At 43.8% G+C, this 16,317-nt stretch overlaps 1 protein-coding gene across 4 annotated transcripts in view; it reads left to right on the forward strand.

Moving 5' to 3' along the window:
• The window catches only part of LOC120788930 (filamin-A-interacting protein 1), a 48,239-nt gene that overhangs the window by 4,963 nt on the left and 26,959 nt on the right, over positions 1-16,317 (forward strand). For 2 of the 4 annotated variants that reach the window (XM_040125214.1, XM_040125218.1), the window contains exon 1: positions 3,129-3,587. The exons of 1 other annotated variant lie outside the window; for it this stretch is intronic. The gene's annotated coding sequence lies outside the window, so the exon portion shown is untranslated. Of the gene's footprint in view, positions 1-3,128; positions 3,598-16,317 lie in introns of those variants that run through there. One more of the 4 variants, XM_040125216.1, reaches the window with a different exon arrangement.

Consider the following 16,317-nt stretch of genomic DNA (forward strand, 5'->3'; position numbering starts at 1 on the left):
TTGAAATTCTTCACTTCTACACACGGTGGCTTTAATGAACAAAAAAATTCAATGAAAGTTTGACGAGATAAACTGAAGAAGGAGAGAACAGGGGGACACTGCTTCACCGTGTCCGGGAATGATCGATGACTTGACCCTCTAAAGTCAACGCCGACCTCCCATGACTGGCGTGTGAGCCTGTCGCCGCCCAACAGCGGTTTCATTCCTCAGAGCGATCTTCCACGCAGCGACGTCACGCCCGTGTGCGGACATATCTGGCGCTTTCACGAGACTGGATATTTCCACGGAGAGGTGAAAGCTCTGAACATGAACATGATGACCTCCAAGCGCTGTGTGTGTGTGTGTGTGTGTGCTTAAAATGATGTGAGCCATTTTGGCCTCCCCACTTTGCTTCATGAGGTGATGTGATTATTTTTCTTTGAGCGTTGAATTATGAGACAAAAATTCTTTTTAAATGTGTTTATACGTATGAAATATCTCTGTACAGCCTCTTTCTGATAAGTAAATCGCTTCAGACGTGACGCTTAAGGCCACACAGTCCACCCAGTGAGGCCGATGAGGCCTTCGTGTCAGCTGTGTTGTGTCTGCTGGAGCTGGATGTCACACTCCGAGCTCAAATTCTCACTGTTTCTCATTTATAACGCCCGGCTCCGACTCGCCTTTATTAGGAACAAATGTTCTTGTATTCGCAGTCGTGAATAAATCATTTTGTGTTTGAAAAGGCTCGCCTGGCCCTCGTCCGCTCCAGCTTCGGTAAAACTGCTGAGACAGTCAGGAGAGCAGGTCCAAGTGGATTTTTTTTTTTTTTTTTTTTTTAAACCGAAAACAATGAATAAAGAGAAATCAGAGTGGGCCCACACCCTTTCATTTACATAGCTGAGCTGCACTAAAACCCTGCGGGACAACGCCACGATGAGAAAAAAACAAACAAACCCGTTTGCAGGCTGATTTCTGACAATAATAAAATTTTATTCTTATTTTAAAGCTTTACACTGAAATAGGTGCCACAGTCGTGCCCTGAAAAAGTCTTAAAGTTCCTTAAATTCATTTGTACCTTAAGAAGTTTTTTCGTTGTCTGGAATTTGAATTTGTGATGTCAACATAAACCATCTGTCTGACTAATATCTATGTTTACAGAATTGGTTACTTTCATGTAATTACTCATTTTAAATTGTTAGATATCAAGTCAAACTGATTTGACATAGTACAATACCTCATAGTGAGATAATATCTCACTATTTTGGCCCAAGCCTTCTGCTTCAGACTGAATTCTACCTTTTAATCCTGTTTGTCTCCTAAAGTTAATGGGAACTTTCATAACATGAGCAACTTCAGAAGTTAATTAGTTAATTGAGAAGTAAGAGTCTTTATGGTGAAAAACTGACTTGCAGCCTTTCTAAATCCTTCTTTACTTTGCTCTCTGTGGTTAATGTCTTCAGCACGTGGCACAATAACATGTTTTTTTTTTGTTTGTTTTTTTTGTAGCACCCTTTTCTTCTCCTTGACTTTTAACAGCGGGGGTTTTAATCATTGACGGGGAGTTTTTACCTTTTATCCCCCGAGTAAGTAACTTTAAGGTTAAAGGTTCAAATCGACTTATTTGACTCCGTGTGACAGTATCACACACCTTTGTGGTCTTCAGTCAACTGCTGAACTTGTTCTGTTTAGTTTTTATATCTAATTTATGGGCACCCCCCCCCCCTGCACACCAGGATTTCACCTTTTTATGGTTTTTATTCTTGGAAACATGTGCTGCCACTTTACGGGCTGTTGTTTTTAATGGTCCTGTTGTTTATTCTCCTTTTATTGTTTTAATTCTTCTTGCCACTTTACAGTTATTTATTTTAACCATATGGGCCCATGTGTGGTGCTGCCTGATATTATTACAGTTAACACTTGGTTATCCAATTTAAATGCCATTTCACGCATCTGGTTTTCATCTTTGTTGTTTTAATTGTGGATGTTGAAAAAACACAAACCAAACCACCATGTGCTGTGTGCATGTGTCTGTCTCGTGTTGCGTTCGTATGGACGCAATATACTTTATTGCTGTATTGTGTACGTACCTTGTCTGCAGCTGTGCGCGGCACTTGTGGCCCACGGTTCTACAGGCCTTGGTAGCAGCTCTGTGAGGCTGTGGGCACGGTGGTGCTTTGAGCTGAGCGCTGACATGCTCGCCACGGCGATGTCGACATGCCTGTTAAGCAGGAATAATGTCGACTATGTTCACCATCTCAGTTTAGTGTGTTAGCGCGGTTACATTCGCCAATCAGCAGCCGGCAGAGCACGGCTACAGGTTGACGGGAATGTCATTACTGTGATTTTGCAGGCGTTAAGTCATAAACCGAAGCTCCCGCAGTTCATTCAGAGGGTGACACGAATATTTGTTCCACCTCCAATAGTTGTCGGTACATTTCAAGCAGAACCACAAATGCCAACTTCATGGTGGCGCAAGAGGAAAAATTGAGGGATCACCAAAGTCGGCAGGATTCATCCACTGGGGAGCACGAATGTCTGCGCAAACTTTCAAGACATCCCTCCAATAGCTCTAAAGATATTTCAGCCTGGACCGGAGTGGTGGACTGACCGAGCTAAAAAAACATCAGGTTGGCTGGATATGATTCTCCAAATTTTAACATTTTTAACCATTTTCTATAAATAAAATAGCAAATTTAAAGGCTTGTGCAGCCTTCACGGAGGAACTGTATGCGCTCTCTCGTATGTGGTTGCATTAAATGGAAATTTACTTTTCAATTTTCCATGTGATGCAAATTTGAATTGATTTCAAATCATGCAGCTTCACGTATTTGGTATCTCTGGAAACTTTCGGATCCCCGCTGGGATTTAAAGCCAAGGTTGTTGGCGTTGAGAAATAGAAAACAAAACAAGCTGCTGAACCAAACCACAGCAAACCTGCAACACAACTGAGGCAAACCTCATCAAACCAACGCAAACTGAACCAGTGCGAGCTGAGCCAAGTCAAGCCCCTGGCTGTGAGCAGCAGGAGGAGGAGTGGTCAGCCCTGCTGGACCGGCTGATAGTTCAGCTGTTGGGGGTTTGGAAAAGCCTCAGTCAGTCAGTTCAGCTGCTAACACGGACTGAGAGGACAGGTTAAATATAGAGCAGACTCTCACTCCTGACCAGGAACCAACAGACTCAAAGAGAGAGGCTGAACATCCTGTGGCACAAAAGAAGAACTGATTTTATTTAAGCTGAAAGAGAGAGTCTGTCTATTCTCATCTCTGCTCTGACAACACTTCTCCCTCCCTCCCTCCCTCTCCCTCTCTCTCTCTCTCTCTCTCTCTCTCTCTCTCCTCAGTTTTAACTATTACTCTCTTGCCCCGCGAGTTTGCAGACCAAACTTGGAGAGGACGAAAGCTTCACACCGCTCCGTTACCGTGCCCCCAACTCTGGCAGAGGAGAAGAGGAAGTGTAGGTTGGATTTAAGAGGAAAGTTAAAGGGAAGGAGGCGAAGATATTGCAGACATAATTAGATAAACACAGTAATGTTGTGAGCGCTGTCAGTGAAGTCGGGCTCTTTTTTCGGACTGAACAGCTGTGACACCTTGGAGGAGCCGAGAGACCAGGTAAGACAAAGTGAGTTTGACGTCGGCACGAACTGGTGTCGGTGAAAGGCCGACTGTCGTTGAGGTTTAAAAGAGTCTGGACTTTAGCTGGTGGAAGAAAAAACATCACACTGTACGTCTGCTGATACGGCTGAAATAAAAGTGGTACAAAACAGTTATTTACCCAAATAAATCCTAATATATTAGATGGACATGCTTATTACCATATCTAAATATAGAATAAAATCAATTTAAAATTCTATGACCGGGACAATATCAGTGCTGCAATGATTTGTCAGTCTTTTTGGATGAGTTGCTCCACAGGGTTCTGATATCTGTGAGACTTTTCTTGCTTTAGTTTGATGCCGTTGTTAACTGAGCACTTCTTGAACCGTTTTACCACCTTCGATCAGAAAAAAAACATCCCGTTTAGACGCTGTTTTTGGCTTCGGTGACAAGCATCAGTCATTATTCTCGTTGTCAGCGAGATGTACTGGTCATGTCATAATTATAAGTGCTGATACGCAGACAGAGAGGCCCCTGTGGGGGTTGGTATTTATTATAATATTGGGTCATTATTGCTGATGGGTTCATGTGAAAGATGCAGTTCTTCTGGCCTAATTTAGCTTTGTTATATAATGTTGGGTAGTTATAGGTTTCAGTAACAGGTAACTATTTCTGTCATTCAAATATGGTGGCGTTTCCATTTAGGAAAATATAGCAAATTGAAGTACTCCAGTAACATACAGTGACCATCACTGGAAAATAGTGTAAATATTTACGCCAGTCAAAACCGTCACAAATTTCTTCTTCTTCTGTATTTATTTGACTTTTTGTTGCTTAGTGATTCAATGTGAGGCCTATTTTATTACAAGTACACGTGTGTGTGTGTGTGTGTGTGTGTGTGTGTGTGTGTGTGTGTGTGTGTGTGTGTGTGTATGTAGCATGAAATCACAAATTTGTCTCTGAGGCTTTTACAGTCTCTACAACATACAATTTGACTTGGACAACAAACAAAACAAACAAAAACACCCTCGTACAGAAAGAAAAAGGGAGAATCAGAGGATGCAGCAGATGTTGTACATGCAGAGTAGACAGAAGCAGCAGCAGCAGCAGAATCACAATATGGAGAAACAGAGTGACAGTATCAAGCAAATAAAGTCAGTAAAACATAATGTTAGGTAAAGTGTGATAAGTTCACGCGTTTCAAACAAAGGTGAAGACTGTGATATGTGTTTTCTGGAAAGAGGGCACGCCCACTGCGCCACGCTGAGTGTCTGAGTGCGTCCATACTGACTCATGAATGGAGAGGCTGTGAGACACTCGCTCAGTGAACCGGTGAGTTACGACCCCCTTCACTCGCAGCCCAGTAAATGCCTGCTTCAGGAAGCGATACGTCAGAAGTCATTCGTTTCATAGATCTTTTACCAGAGTAGTTAAGCTCCTGCTCTTACCGATGCGTACCTGCGGCGTACGGGGGCGGAGCTGAGATGACGCCGCAGAAGAGCACCGGTGGTGATTTCTTTTCAACATTCGAGGAGCCTTAGGAAGCCAGGTTCGCACGTCGTTAATATAAGGCCACTGACGGACTGCAACAACAGCAATCACTGCGCGTCACACCCTGTGAGATGGGCGTGATAAAACTTGAAAAGTTTCTGAAAGCGAGACAGCGCGATCTAGGACCATCAAGCTTGTCAGCTTACTGTCAACCCTCACCTGACAGCCCCAGAATCTCACGGCGTAAATGAACCTTTACGGGGGTAATATTATTCTCCGTGTAGTGTCGGTGCTTTTGTTACACCTAAAATACGAACATGTCGATTTGCAGAGGATTTCGATATTCTGTGAACCCTACCAGCCAGCAAAGGTCATGGGGTCAGTAAAATCCAAAAAAGGTTCGTTGCCTTGGTCTTAGGCATGTATTCAACATGATCAATGGCATTTTGTCATTTCATTATGAAATATGTCGTGTGAAAAGTTGATATTTTGACCTCAGGGAGGCACTGGAGGAGAGGCCATGGTGTCAGAAGAAAGTGGCTCATCCTCTGTGGAGCACACACGTTCTCAGTAGATTTTGAAGAAATCTGTGAACAGTCCAGGCACCGGATAAAAATAAGTGGGTAGGCATTTGATTTTTCCAGGGAAAGGTTTGAGCTTAAAAGCGCTCATTATTCATTTATCAGAAGTGATATTTCCACTTTGTTTGAGTGACATCGTTGGATGAACTTCAGCCATCAGCTGATGAATTAATCTAAATCTTGTGAAGTGCTGCCGCACCCTTTTGATTTTGAGGTATTTGGTTTACAAATATAAATCACTGCCAGATGGCGGCGCCTGGTGAAGGTTCGGGGAATCACCAAAGCAATTACCATCCATCCTGAGGGGAACATGAATGTCTGAACCGAAATTTCATGAGTATCCATCCATTAGCTGCTGAGACATTTCACTGAAAACCACAGATGTCGCCCTAATCCTAATGAATTCTGACGAACTGACTCAAAGTCCATAGGACTTTACACTAGGACCGTACAGGTCAGGTACAAAACTTTATGGCCCTCATTCTAATAGTTGTTGAGATATTTCAGTCCTGACCCAGGTTGTGGATCAAAAATGCACTTTCCTGGGGATTACCACTTTAATCTTCCATCAGGTAATACTTCCCTCCACTTAAGCCATTTAGTGAGTGCTGTGACTTAAAGAGTGACACCGCAAGGGCTCAGTGTTTCTCTCAAGGGCACTAAATCAAAATCAAACCCCGTCGCATCTCAATGCCAGGACAGTCTGTCCCTCCAGACGACAGTGTGCGCCTACCCTCGGAGTTAAATTTGGAAAATGTGCCCCATTTGATCTATGTGGAAAACAAACAATAAACCGGGGGGCTATTCGGCTCAGCCTCCTCTGTGTTATCATACCCAGCATGCTCTGCCCTGCCCCGATCTCCTGGGACCTTTCTCTCCATTAATAGCTTTCCCCTTTTCCAGTTTTCATTGCACAAGTTATTTTGAATCCTGTTTCTATGAGCAACAGAAACCAGGACCTGAGGCGGCTATGTGGAAATCTGTTATTCTTATGGAATATTCACAAATGTCAACAAAAACTTTTCATTTTATTCCATTTATACAAAGATATTTTCTTTTCATTTGAATGTTAAACATGCAAAACCCCTTCTGTCAGCCTGTTTGTTTGCCTGGCCTGTGTGTCAGCAGGATATCTCGGGCTAAACTTTATCAACACGTTTCTGTAGAATTTGGTGGACAGATCGGCTGCGGGCCACGGGGCCACTGATTAGGTTTTGGTGACGATCCAGATCTGGGATTTTTCCACCTGTTGTTTCAAATCCTTAAGGGACGCTGAATGGCTCAACGTGTCATTTTCACATAAAAAGAAAAGGTGCGTTTGGGTGTGTTGAACTGGTTGGTTTTGCAATGCAGCACTGGTGAAGACTGATGAAGATCACTCTCCTACCTTTGACTGATCATCGCATCAACACGCTGTACCATGACTGGTTGCTGATGTTGGTTGTTGGGTTTTGCCTGTCCAACACTTTAGCCCCCACCAGGTTATCTCGGCACATTATGGCCAGATTTTCATGAAGAGCAGCGTTAATATTTCATGATCCCCGGAGAATTATTTCTTTTCCTTTGGTGACCCACGGACTTTTTGTCCATTCATCCGTCCCTCCAGGACAAATACAAATACATCTTTACCCCTGCCAAGTGTGGCTACGTCAGTAAGTGTTGAGTGGAAGAAGCCACTCAATGGCTCTTTTTCCTCATGATAATGGATGAATGACACTGAAATTAGCCATCGTACTTCCTGTCACATGTAAAGTGAACATTAGCCACTCCAGGGTTTCGCAACTCAAACAGTCAAACAGAGGGTGTAACTTGCTGTTGTTGTGTTTATCTGATCCCCGATCAGTGCTTAAGCCGCACATGTGCCCAACTTTTGGCGCCATTGGCAGCTCGGGTACAGGACATTGACACCACCCTGTGGACTGAAATAGAGCTGACCCGGATTAGCATGTTGTTTGTGAAAGCCAAGACGGATGCAGTCAGATATGTATCTGCACAAAGCCTTAGCTGGATTATTATCCAGATATAGGCCCCGTGAAATGACAAGTGTAAACACAACAAGATATAAGATACAGTATTAGACAACAACATTACCTTAAGGCTTACAAAATGAAGCCTGTGTTCAGACCTACGCAAGCCCCCTGGGTTGATGCTCAATAATGGTACCTACGTTAACCTGGAGAGTAAAAGTGATGGAACCAGAATGGGAAGGAAGAACATCTACAGATGGATGACATAATGACAGGAAAACATGACCTTTCCTTGGTGTCCACTACGATCCTCCATGACGGCTTCAGTGTTTCCTGTCATAGACTCTCCGAGTCTCTGAACTCTTCCCCCATTCTATCGAAAAGATATTCCCTCATTTTGAGTTTCGATGATGGAGGTGGAGAGCGCTGTCTAACACGTCGCCCCAAACTCTGCCATCGGTCTTCAACTGGGTTGAGATCTGGTGACTGTGAAGGCTCCAGCAAATGATTCACATCATTTTCATACCCAACAAACCATTCCGTGAGCAATATGTCAGAATCCGCATTCAAGAAACAGAAAGTATCACAGTATTTTTATCATATTAAAATGTTGCGTGTTAGGATTTTAACTGCTGAGGCGTCTTTTTACCTCTCATCGGTCGTCACTCAGTGTTTGCCTTAAAAATCACCTGCTTCAGTTTGCAGCAGAGTCACTGTGTCTTCTAGCGGCAGCCCGAGGCCGACTGATAGGATGGGAACCGTGAGATCATCCTGCTAATTCAGCCAAGCAATCTGTGTGGGAGGCTAACGGGGGGGGGGAGACGTTCAGCAGCGTCTGCCCTCTTGTTTGGTTTCATAACAGCAACTGCTGTTCCCATGACAGCATAACAGGGACCAGAGAGGAGCACTGCGTTTGTTTGGGTACAGTTTTCTGTTCCCGAGGAAGGCATATCAAACAACTGATAACATCATGATGGATTACGCTGGGAAAGATGTCACGTCGGCATCAGAACTCTCTGTTGTTGCAGGTTGTCTCAGCTCAGCTCCAGACCCTTCAATAAGATGTCACACGTTAGACGTTCGGCTGTGTCGAGGGATAAATATGATGAGCTCAATGAAACTGAACTGGATTTTCTGTCAAATTTAAGCCCAAACATGCTGCACTTTCATCCACGTTCCCGTCAGTGTTGCACATTGAGTTTTGCTCCTCCAGAAGAGCTCTGTTGCAGAGTCCGGAGCAAAATACAGAACATTATCTGCTCAAGGACAGGTTCACATTTTTTCAAGTCTTTCTTGAAACAGTACCCACATGCCCATATGTGCACTCCGAGCTATTGTTTGCTGTAATTGTCCATCCAGTGCCAACTGGCTGCAGAGAGACCCCTTCTTAAAGCAATTTCAATGTAAGTGATGGGGGGCAAGATGACACAAATTTTCAAGTCAAGATGAAGTAGCAAGAGGCTTCAGCAGCCTAAGTTACAAAAACCAAGACGGTATCTTCCAGTTTTACAGTCATTTCCTGTCCTACCGCCACGGCTCAGCAAGTAAACACTGCTTGTGAAAACCCAGGGAGGGAATTTTGTACTAAAAATCCTGTGAAATTGGAAGTTACTCACTCAGACTGCTGAAGCCTCATATTAACCTCAGCTGAACTCTTATCACCTACGGTGGAGTTTACTGTGTCTGGGCTTTTGTTTAACGCTTGCGTGTATGCTCGGCTGCAACTGGAACGCAGAACCTCCCCGGTGATATGGGACATCTCAAGCACCATTTACCAATTTCTCTTACTATATTGGTTACTAAAGGTCTGTGGAAATGATGGGAGTCCCCTCTGAGGCCACTTAGGGGATGGTCTGAGCTGACTTCTCTCCCACGAGTCATTTCTCAAGCCAGTGACATGCTGAATTGCTGGTGGGCTTACGGCCAACCACTCGAGGTTCATCACTGTTCGGGAGCTAAATGGCTTGTAAAAATGCAAAATGACGTAAAATGAGAAGCGGTCTCATGACATCCCGCCCACCCCCTCCGCCCTCCCCTACTCTCACAGTTTATGAGGGAAGTGACTTCATGCTCATTCCATCTGAAAGGCATGTGAGACTTGGCTGCTGGTCGGCTGCATGTTGGGAGTGATGTCAGCTTTCTGCACTGGTCACTGCTGATTAGAGCTCTTGCACAAACCGTTGGAGGTTTAAAAACCTGCCTCGTCTCAGCCCAGGAATTTCTCCCCCCCCCCCCGATGACTGACGTGGTCGGGGACTATATTCTAATTTGGAAGGTTGAAGCCGCCCTGGGCAAGATTTTAATGTCGGGGTGGAAGGAGAGGAGAGAGAAGCATCCCGTCCTGCAATATATTTTAAGTTAAGTTCAAGTTTCACGATGGGACAAAGTCCCTTAGTGAAGGAAACGACCAAACTCAACCGTGAAATCCCAAAACGGTTCCCCAAAGAGAAACAAACAAATTTCTCCATTTCAGCAGGACCCTGCTCTACCAAACAGCAAAAATGTGCTGGGTATCACTGCCTCAACAGCTAAACTAAATGATGCGGATCTGTTTGCTGCCAAATGTGTATGCTGAAAGACATCTTAATCCTCGACACTAAACTGCAACATCAGTGGATCAAAGTCTCTGCCAAATGCTTGTTGATGTCGAACAAGCAGTGTTGTAGTGACTGCAGCGTTATTAAGCCGTTTTATGGTTCTGCCCTGACTCTCGCGGCACTTGGTTCAGGCTCGGGAAAGATCCTGGTCTGGTTTAATGCAGAGAAAGTTCACGCTGCCTTCAGACACAACCTTACTTTTAACCAAAACCGCCGTCTTTCCTGAACCGAAGCACTTTTATTGCAGCTTTTGTGTGACGGCCGTGTGCTTGGTTCACCCTCCATCCACCCCCTCCTGCTGACTCTGCTGCCGTTATTATGTGTAGTGCTTCATTCATTAAAAACAAAAAACAAAAAAAACACAACGTTGCCTCTGAACATAATCCAGCCGGCAATTATGTTTCCACCACAACGTAATAGGGAAAACAATCTGGTAATATATCAACGTAATTTCTAAGAGGCAGGGCCGCATGCTTTAGTCGCTGCAGGCGGATATTGTAGGAAACAAATGAAAAACATTGTGCGGCTTTGGAGGAACATTCATTAAAACGTTTCCTCTTCTTCTGTTTCTTCAGAAATGGACTCCAGATTGCCGGGTGTTTCATTCAAAACGCTTTGCTGTCAGAAAGTAGTGGCACATAAAGGCAGAGCCCAGGACTGACTTTTGAGGTTACGATGCAAAAGCTGCACGTAGGCGAGCAAACTCACTTCACACTGGTGCTTTGCAGGTCATTTTTGACAGCTCCTCCGTCTGCACTGAAACATCCGAAGCGATTAAATGTCTTCTTCTGTGCCTTTCTGCTAACAACCAGCGAAACGCCTCAACAATAGAAATTTCAGCAGATTAACCTCCATTCTGTGCTAATACTTGGTTTGGTTGTTTCTATTGTTTCATGCTTCGATCTCTATTTTCAGGCAAATATGAGATGGTGGCTCGAAATTTCCTCCTGTTCTTCTACAGTCCGACCATTGATCAGATCACTATTTTATCGTCGGATGACTTGACAACAGCTGTATTGTGACTGGGTATCTTAGTAAAGACAAAGGCATGTAGTGTGCAGCTGTCCTCGGAGCAAAGCCCTGACTCCGTCTGAGTGCTGCTCAGTTGCTCGGTCACCTACGGCAAATGTGAGTGGTTGCGCTGGGCTGCCGACTCCAACTCCGCCAGACCTGTGAAACCTGTATTTACCTGACCGAGAAGCTTTCCTGCTTTACACATGCAGACAGCTCTCCGAAAGAGCCTGTCTGCATTGAGTCCAAGCCTCTGAGCCGGTTTTCACGCTCGCTTTCGCTTTAAACTCGGGATGCATTCGTGATTTCTATTTTTGTACCGGCCTCTTCACAGCCCTGCTGCTCACTCATCTGTGGAGCCTTAAGACCTCCATGTACGGTGGCAGGTTAATGATGGCAGGGGGCGGAGGTTTTGCCGCAACGTGATACTGCGAATAATCCCGTGTTTCGTGTGATTAAAAATTGTGTAGCCGGTGCAGAAATCTTACTGCTGTTGCTCCACTCCATTTCTAGGAAGAGCTGTTTGAACATTCAAACCGTCCTCTCTCTTCAGCTCTCAAAGAGTGGGAATGATATGCTGACCTGGTGGTTTAGAGACACATACTGAAACACACACTCTGCTAAAAAACCTGAGCATACTCTGAAAAAAAAAAAAAAAGGTTTCAAAGGATTTTATAAAAATGTGAAATAATGTAATTTGTTGTGAGAAATACAGCAAATTTCTTATGGCAAAATTACTACAACATTGCATTTTCATTGATGATGATTCATATTCAGACTGAGCAGCAATGTGGTCGCTCTGAGGCGGAAAAACGCTTTTTGCCAAAGGTAGCTTTTGCATTTTGTTGGAATTTTAGGAAAATTTTAAACACGAGAAAATGGGCGTGAGCTTCGGCAGAAAATTCAGCTCAGTGCAAGAAAAATGTGGATAGAAGTTTGTTTGTTTTTGTTGTTTTTGTTTTGTTTTTTTTTGGCTTTTACGAATCAAAAATGTGTAAATGCCTAATTTATAGCAGCCCCTCGTGGTGCTTATCACCGATTTACTGGTACTGACCTACTATACGTCAGCCAATAATTAACTAGAAATGTCATCACAGGTGGGCCAGAGATACAAAGTTTTGAGGTAGTATCAAATTTACATAGAGGGAATAATTTTTCATTTTTCAAATGGCCCACTCATTACATCTTGATTTGAATTACTTTAATTTATGGCCAACATATCAATCTACATCTCAGATTTTTGTTTTAGTATTGACCTCAGACATAATAGTAAATATAATAGGTTTTTTTTTGTGTGTGTTTGTGTGTGTGACGAGTTTTACACATTCAACAATGACCCCGAAAACTTCACAGATGGGGTCTTTTTGCAGCACGAGGAGTAAAATTAACTTCAGGACGAATACTAACAAATGCAGCCTGGATCCGGCACTTTTGCGGCTTGGAGCATGGCCAACGAGGTCAAGTTTATACAGTTTTGAGACGTGACCTGAAAGGTGATACCGATTAAACCGGCATGAGTATCCCTGGGAGGCAGCTGAGGACAATGTCACCTTCACCGCTCCATGGCGAACCTCGGATGAGGGATGCAGTGGAGGAACAGAACTACTCTTTTGAGGCGGGTTGTAGTCAAGGTGTTCGGTCTTAGATCTCAATATAGAAACTGTGTGCTTGTATCACACGTGCTGTCTGACGACCGCTGCTCGCGTTCCCTCTATTTCTGATAGCGCTATGACGCGCTAAAGATGGTAATGTGAGCCCGTAGTGACACTCAAGCCGCAACTGTAAGTGTCACTATTTCAAGCGCGGGTGCTTGATAGACTGATATTAGTCAAGCACCCTACAGTATATTTCAGCCTGCAATGTCGAGCGGTCTCCATGGAGCTTCCATGAAAGCTCAGAACAGCACGCCGGTGCAACAGAACTCTACCGGCCTCTTGCACTGCGTTGTAGACTTTGACACGTGTGTTGCAGGGTACGTTGCTTTTGTCTATTTTTTTGGCTCACCGTCATCATTCACCGTGCAGGTGCCCACGAGGCCTTCGCCGGGGGCATCCAGGTTCACCGTGACCGGTGACAAAGTTGGCACCCCGTTGCGTCGTCCGAGCTCTCCGGGCCTCTAAGGAGCGTGTGACCACGAGGCCTCACGCTGACCCGGTTGGAGAGGTTATCTGGTGCCGCGATGGCTCCAGTCGGAAGTTCTGTAGCCGGAGATGCGTTATGAGAAAAAACAAAAAGTTGATTTCTCATGAGTCTGATGAGTTTTTCAACCTCGCCACAAGGTCCATTTAGTAGCTGTTTCTGGTGCCTTCAGTCATATCACATGATCTTCCTCGGCCGATGGAACTGTAGATGTTCAAATTGTCCTTTTTTCCGAGCACTTTAAAGACTTAAAAGGTGACCTTAGAAAAACAGCAGGTGACATAATGATCTCACCACAATATCTATTTAGTAGATCTTCTGGAGCTTTCAGTCTCAACACATGATCTTCGTCAGCAACTGAAATCTATATCTTTATGTATGTTTTGAGTAGGTTTAGGCCCCATATTATTTAGGACTGTTTCAGCATTAAGGTTTATCATATTTCATTAGTGATTTCAGCACTATGAATATTACTATTTATGTTCAGTCTATAAGTTTCTATTTCTTTTCCTGTTTCCTCAGGGTAATTTCAGTTCCTACCTGCTCTTGATTTGGGAGCCAGTGTTGAGTCTAACAGTAAGAAGTATAGTGAGTGTGTCTGATATGGATCCTGACAGAGTGAGGTTGGATTTTTTTTATTTTATTTTATTTCATTTATTGTCTTTCCAGGTTAATATTGATTAAAGAAGATTTATAAAGGAGAACTATAGCTTTCTTATTACCCACAAGTCTAGAGCGACTGGGGAAGAATTGAGGGCCACAAGAAAAGCTCTGCACTCTGAAACCAGTAAATTACTTAAATCTAATTTCCCTGTTGTGAATACACTCAAACTGTGATGGGGTTCACATACAGGTCAAACTGCCTGCTACTACTCAGCAGTCAAGCAGCTCTCTTCTTCAGGGCGGCGGAACATAACGTGGTTTAACTAATAATCACAGACGTGACTTCTTTTGGAATTTAGACCTTTTTCATCAGAAGCCACTTTTTTCATCCACAGACCGCAGTAGCTGTTTCCTCCCAGATTTCTCTCACCACTCGCACTGTTTTACAAGCTCAGTTGGATAGAAATAAACCTCCAAACAGTCAGTGAGTCCCTGCCAGCTGAGCTCAGAGATCAGTCAAACCTTCGGCTGGCGGCTGGTGGAGGTTTCCAATTAAAACTACCTTTTCGTACTGTGTTTTGAGTCGTGGTAGCCGCTTCGATAATCGTTGCCCTGTTCAGCCTCGGCGTGGCTTTTACCGAAAGCGCAAGGCATGCTTATTTGTGTAGAACCTTTTAACAAAAGGGCAGGTCAAAGTGCTTTATATGAAATGTAAAAAGGCAAGATATAGAAGAAACACAGGGCAGTATGAAAAGATGCACGGTCATTAATAGGATTCAAAAAGAGTAAAATCAAAGAAGATAAGTCGAGTCACTTCCATTGGCTGTATTTCTTTTTTTGCTTTCTTTCTTTTTTTTTTTACCATATTTACAAATGATCACGTTCTTCCGCTCAATCTTTTCACTGGTGTGAAACGCACCATTTTTTTTTTGGTCCGGTAAAAAAATAGCTAAATATTTTTTCACTTTCATCGTGTGTTTCGTACCAATGGAGAAACTACACCAAATTACATAAAAATTACAACTTGCCAGACGTTCCATAAAGTACACGTAATGTCAGCCTGTTGGAGAAGCTAACATTGATGTGAGCCCCCGAAAAAACAACAACAACAACAAAAACCCTTTTTTTTTTTGTTAACACCATTACAGAGGAGTTTAGTAGACATACATAAATGGTACAGATATAACTATGTGTGTTAAAGTATGGGAGCTTTAAGTTCCACTGTCTCACACTGCTGAAAATGATTAAAATGTTGTTTCATACGGCATAAAATACAATAGGACAAATTAAAATGGGCCCATCAGACTAAATCCAATTTTCCTCTCTTACTTCTTCTGTCAGTCCAGCGTGCTTTTATACTGAAAGCATCTGTTTTGTGAGGCTGTAAAGATTGTTTGCGTTCATTTTCTTCCTGGCGCTGTTTCGTAAACGCATCACAATGCCGTCCATCTACTGGAGCCGTCACGCAGTTTTGCGCTGATAACAACGGTATGGTTTCATTTGAGAATGAAATGAATGAGGTTTTGCCGGTGTGACTCTACTGCAGATCTGTTGTCTGAGGAATATCGAGGTCTTCAGAGCAGTGAAGCGTAACGCCACAGGCATTTAGGGAACAATGAGATCTATGACTGAATCAATATTTGAGCTGTTAGAGAGACCTAACAAATCTTGACACAAACTCGACAGAAATATTAAACAGTGGATTAATGACAGGAGTATATTTATTTTGGCTCTCCCGTAAAGCAGTTCCTCATCTGCTTACGGCCTCCTGCCTCTGATGACTCTGTATCTAAAGCCCTTCAGGAGCACAGATGACTGACCACATAACTTTCCCCCTTATGGTGAGTTACAACGACTCGCCAGACCTCTTCAAACCTCCTCACAACACTGATCGTTCCCTTATATAGTCATATTTGAACCTACATTCCTAAATCATATTTCTCATGAAAAATGCAGAGTTTGAAGAACTACAAAGCTGATTTGGTGAACTTGGACAGCTGCCATCACTTGCAAAGCAGTTTACAGGGAGTCCTGCAGGGTCATACGAAAGTGATCTTATTAGGACTTTATATTAACCATCACTTTTACAGCAAAGGCTCCCATCACTTCTTTTAACGATGTTAGCACGCTAACCAGCTAGCCCCGGCATGGCCGGCCCGCCTCGTCGCTTTCCGATAGCGAGTCACTGTGGCGTCCAGTCCGTCCTCGCTCCAACGTGAGAGGATGAAGAGGCAGCGCTTCCCAGAGGACGTAGTCTCACCCCTCGTCTTGTAAACGCAACGGCGGCTGGAGCTCTTGGCAAGCGACCACCACCAGCTACCAGCAAGAGACCACGTTCGGTGGCAGAGGAAACTTA

This window comes from Xiphias gladius, chromosome 4 (assembly GCF_016859285.1).
Source record: "Xiphias gladius isolate SHS-SW01 ecotype Sanya breed wild chromosome 4, ASM1685928v1, whole genome shotgun sequence".
Lineage (NCBI taxonomy): Eukaryota > Metazoa > Chordata > Actinopteri > Istiophoriformes > Xiphiidae > Xiphias > Xiphias gladius.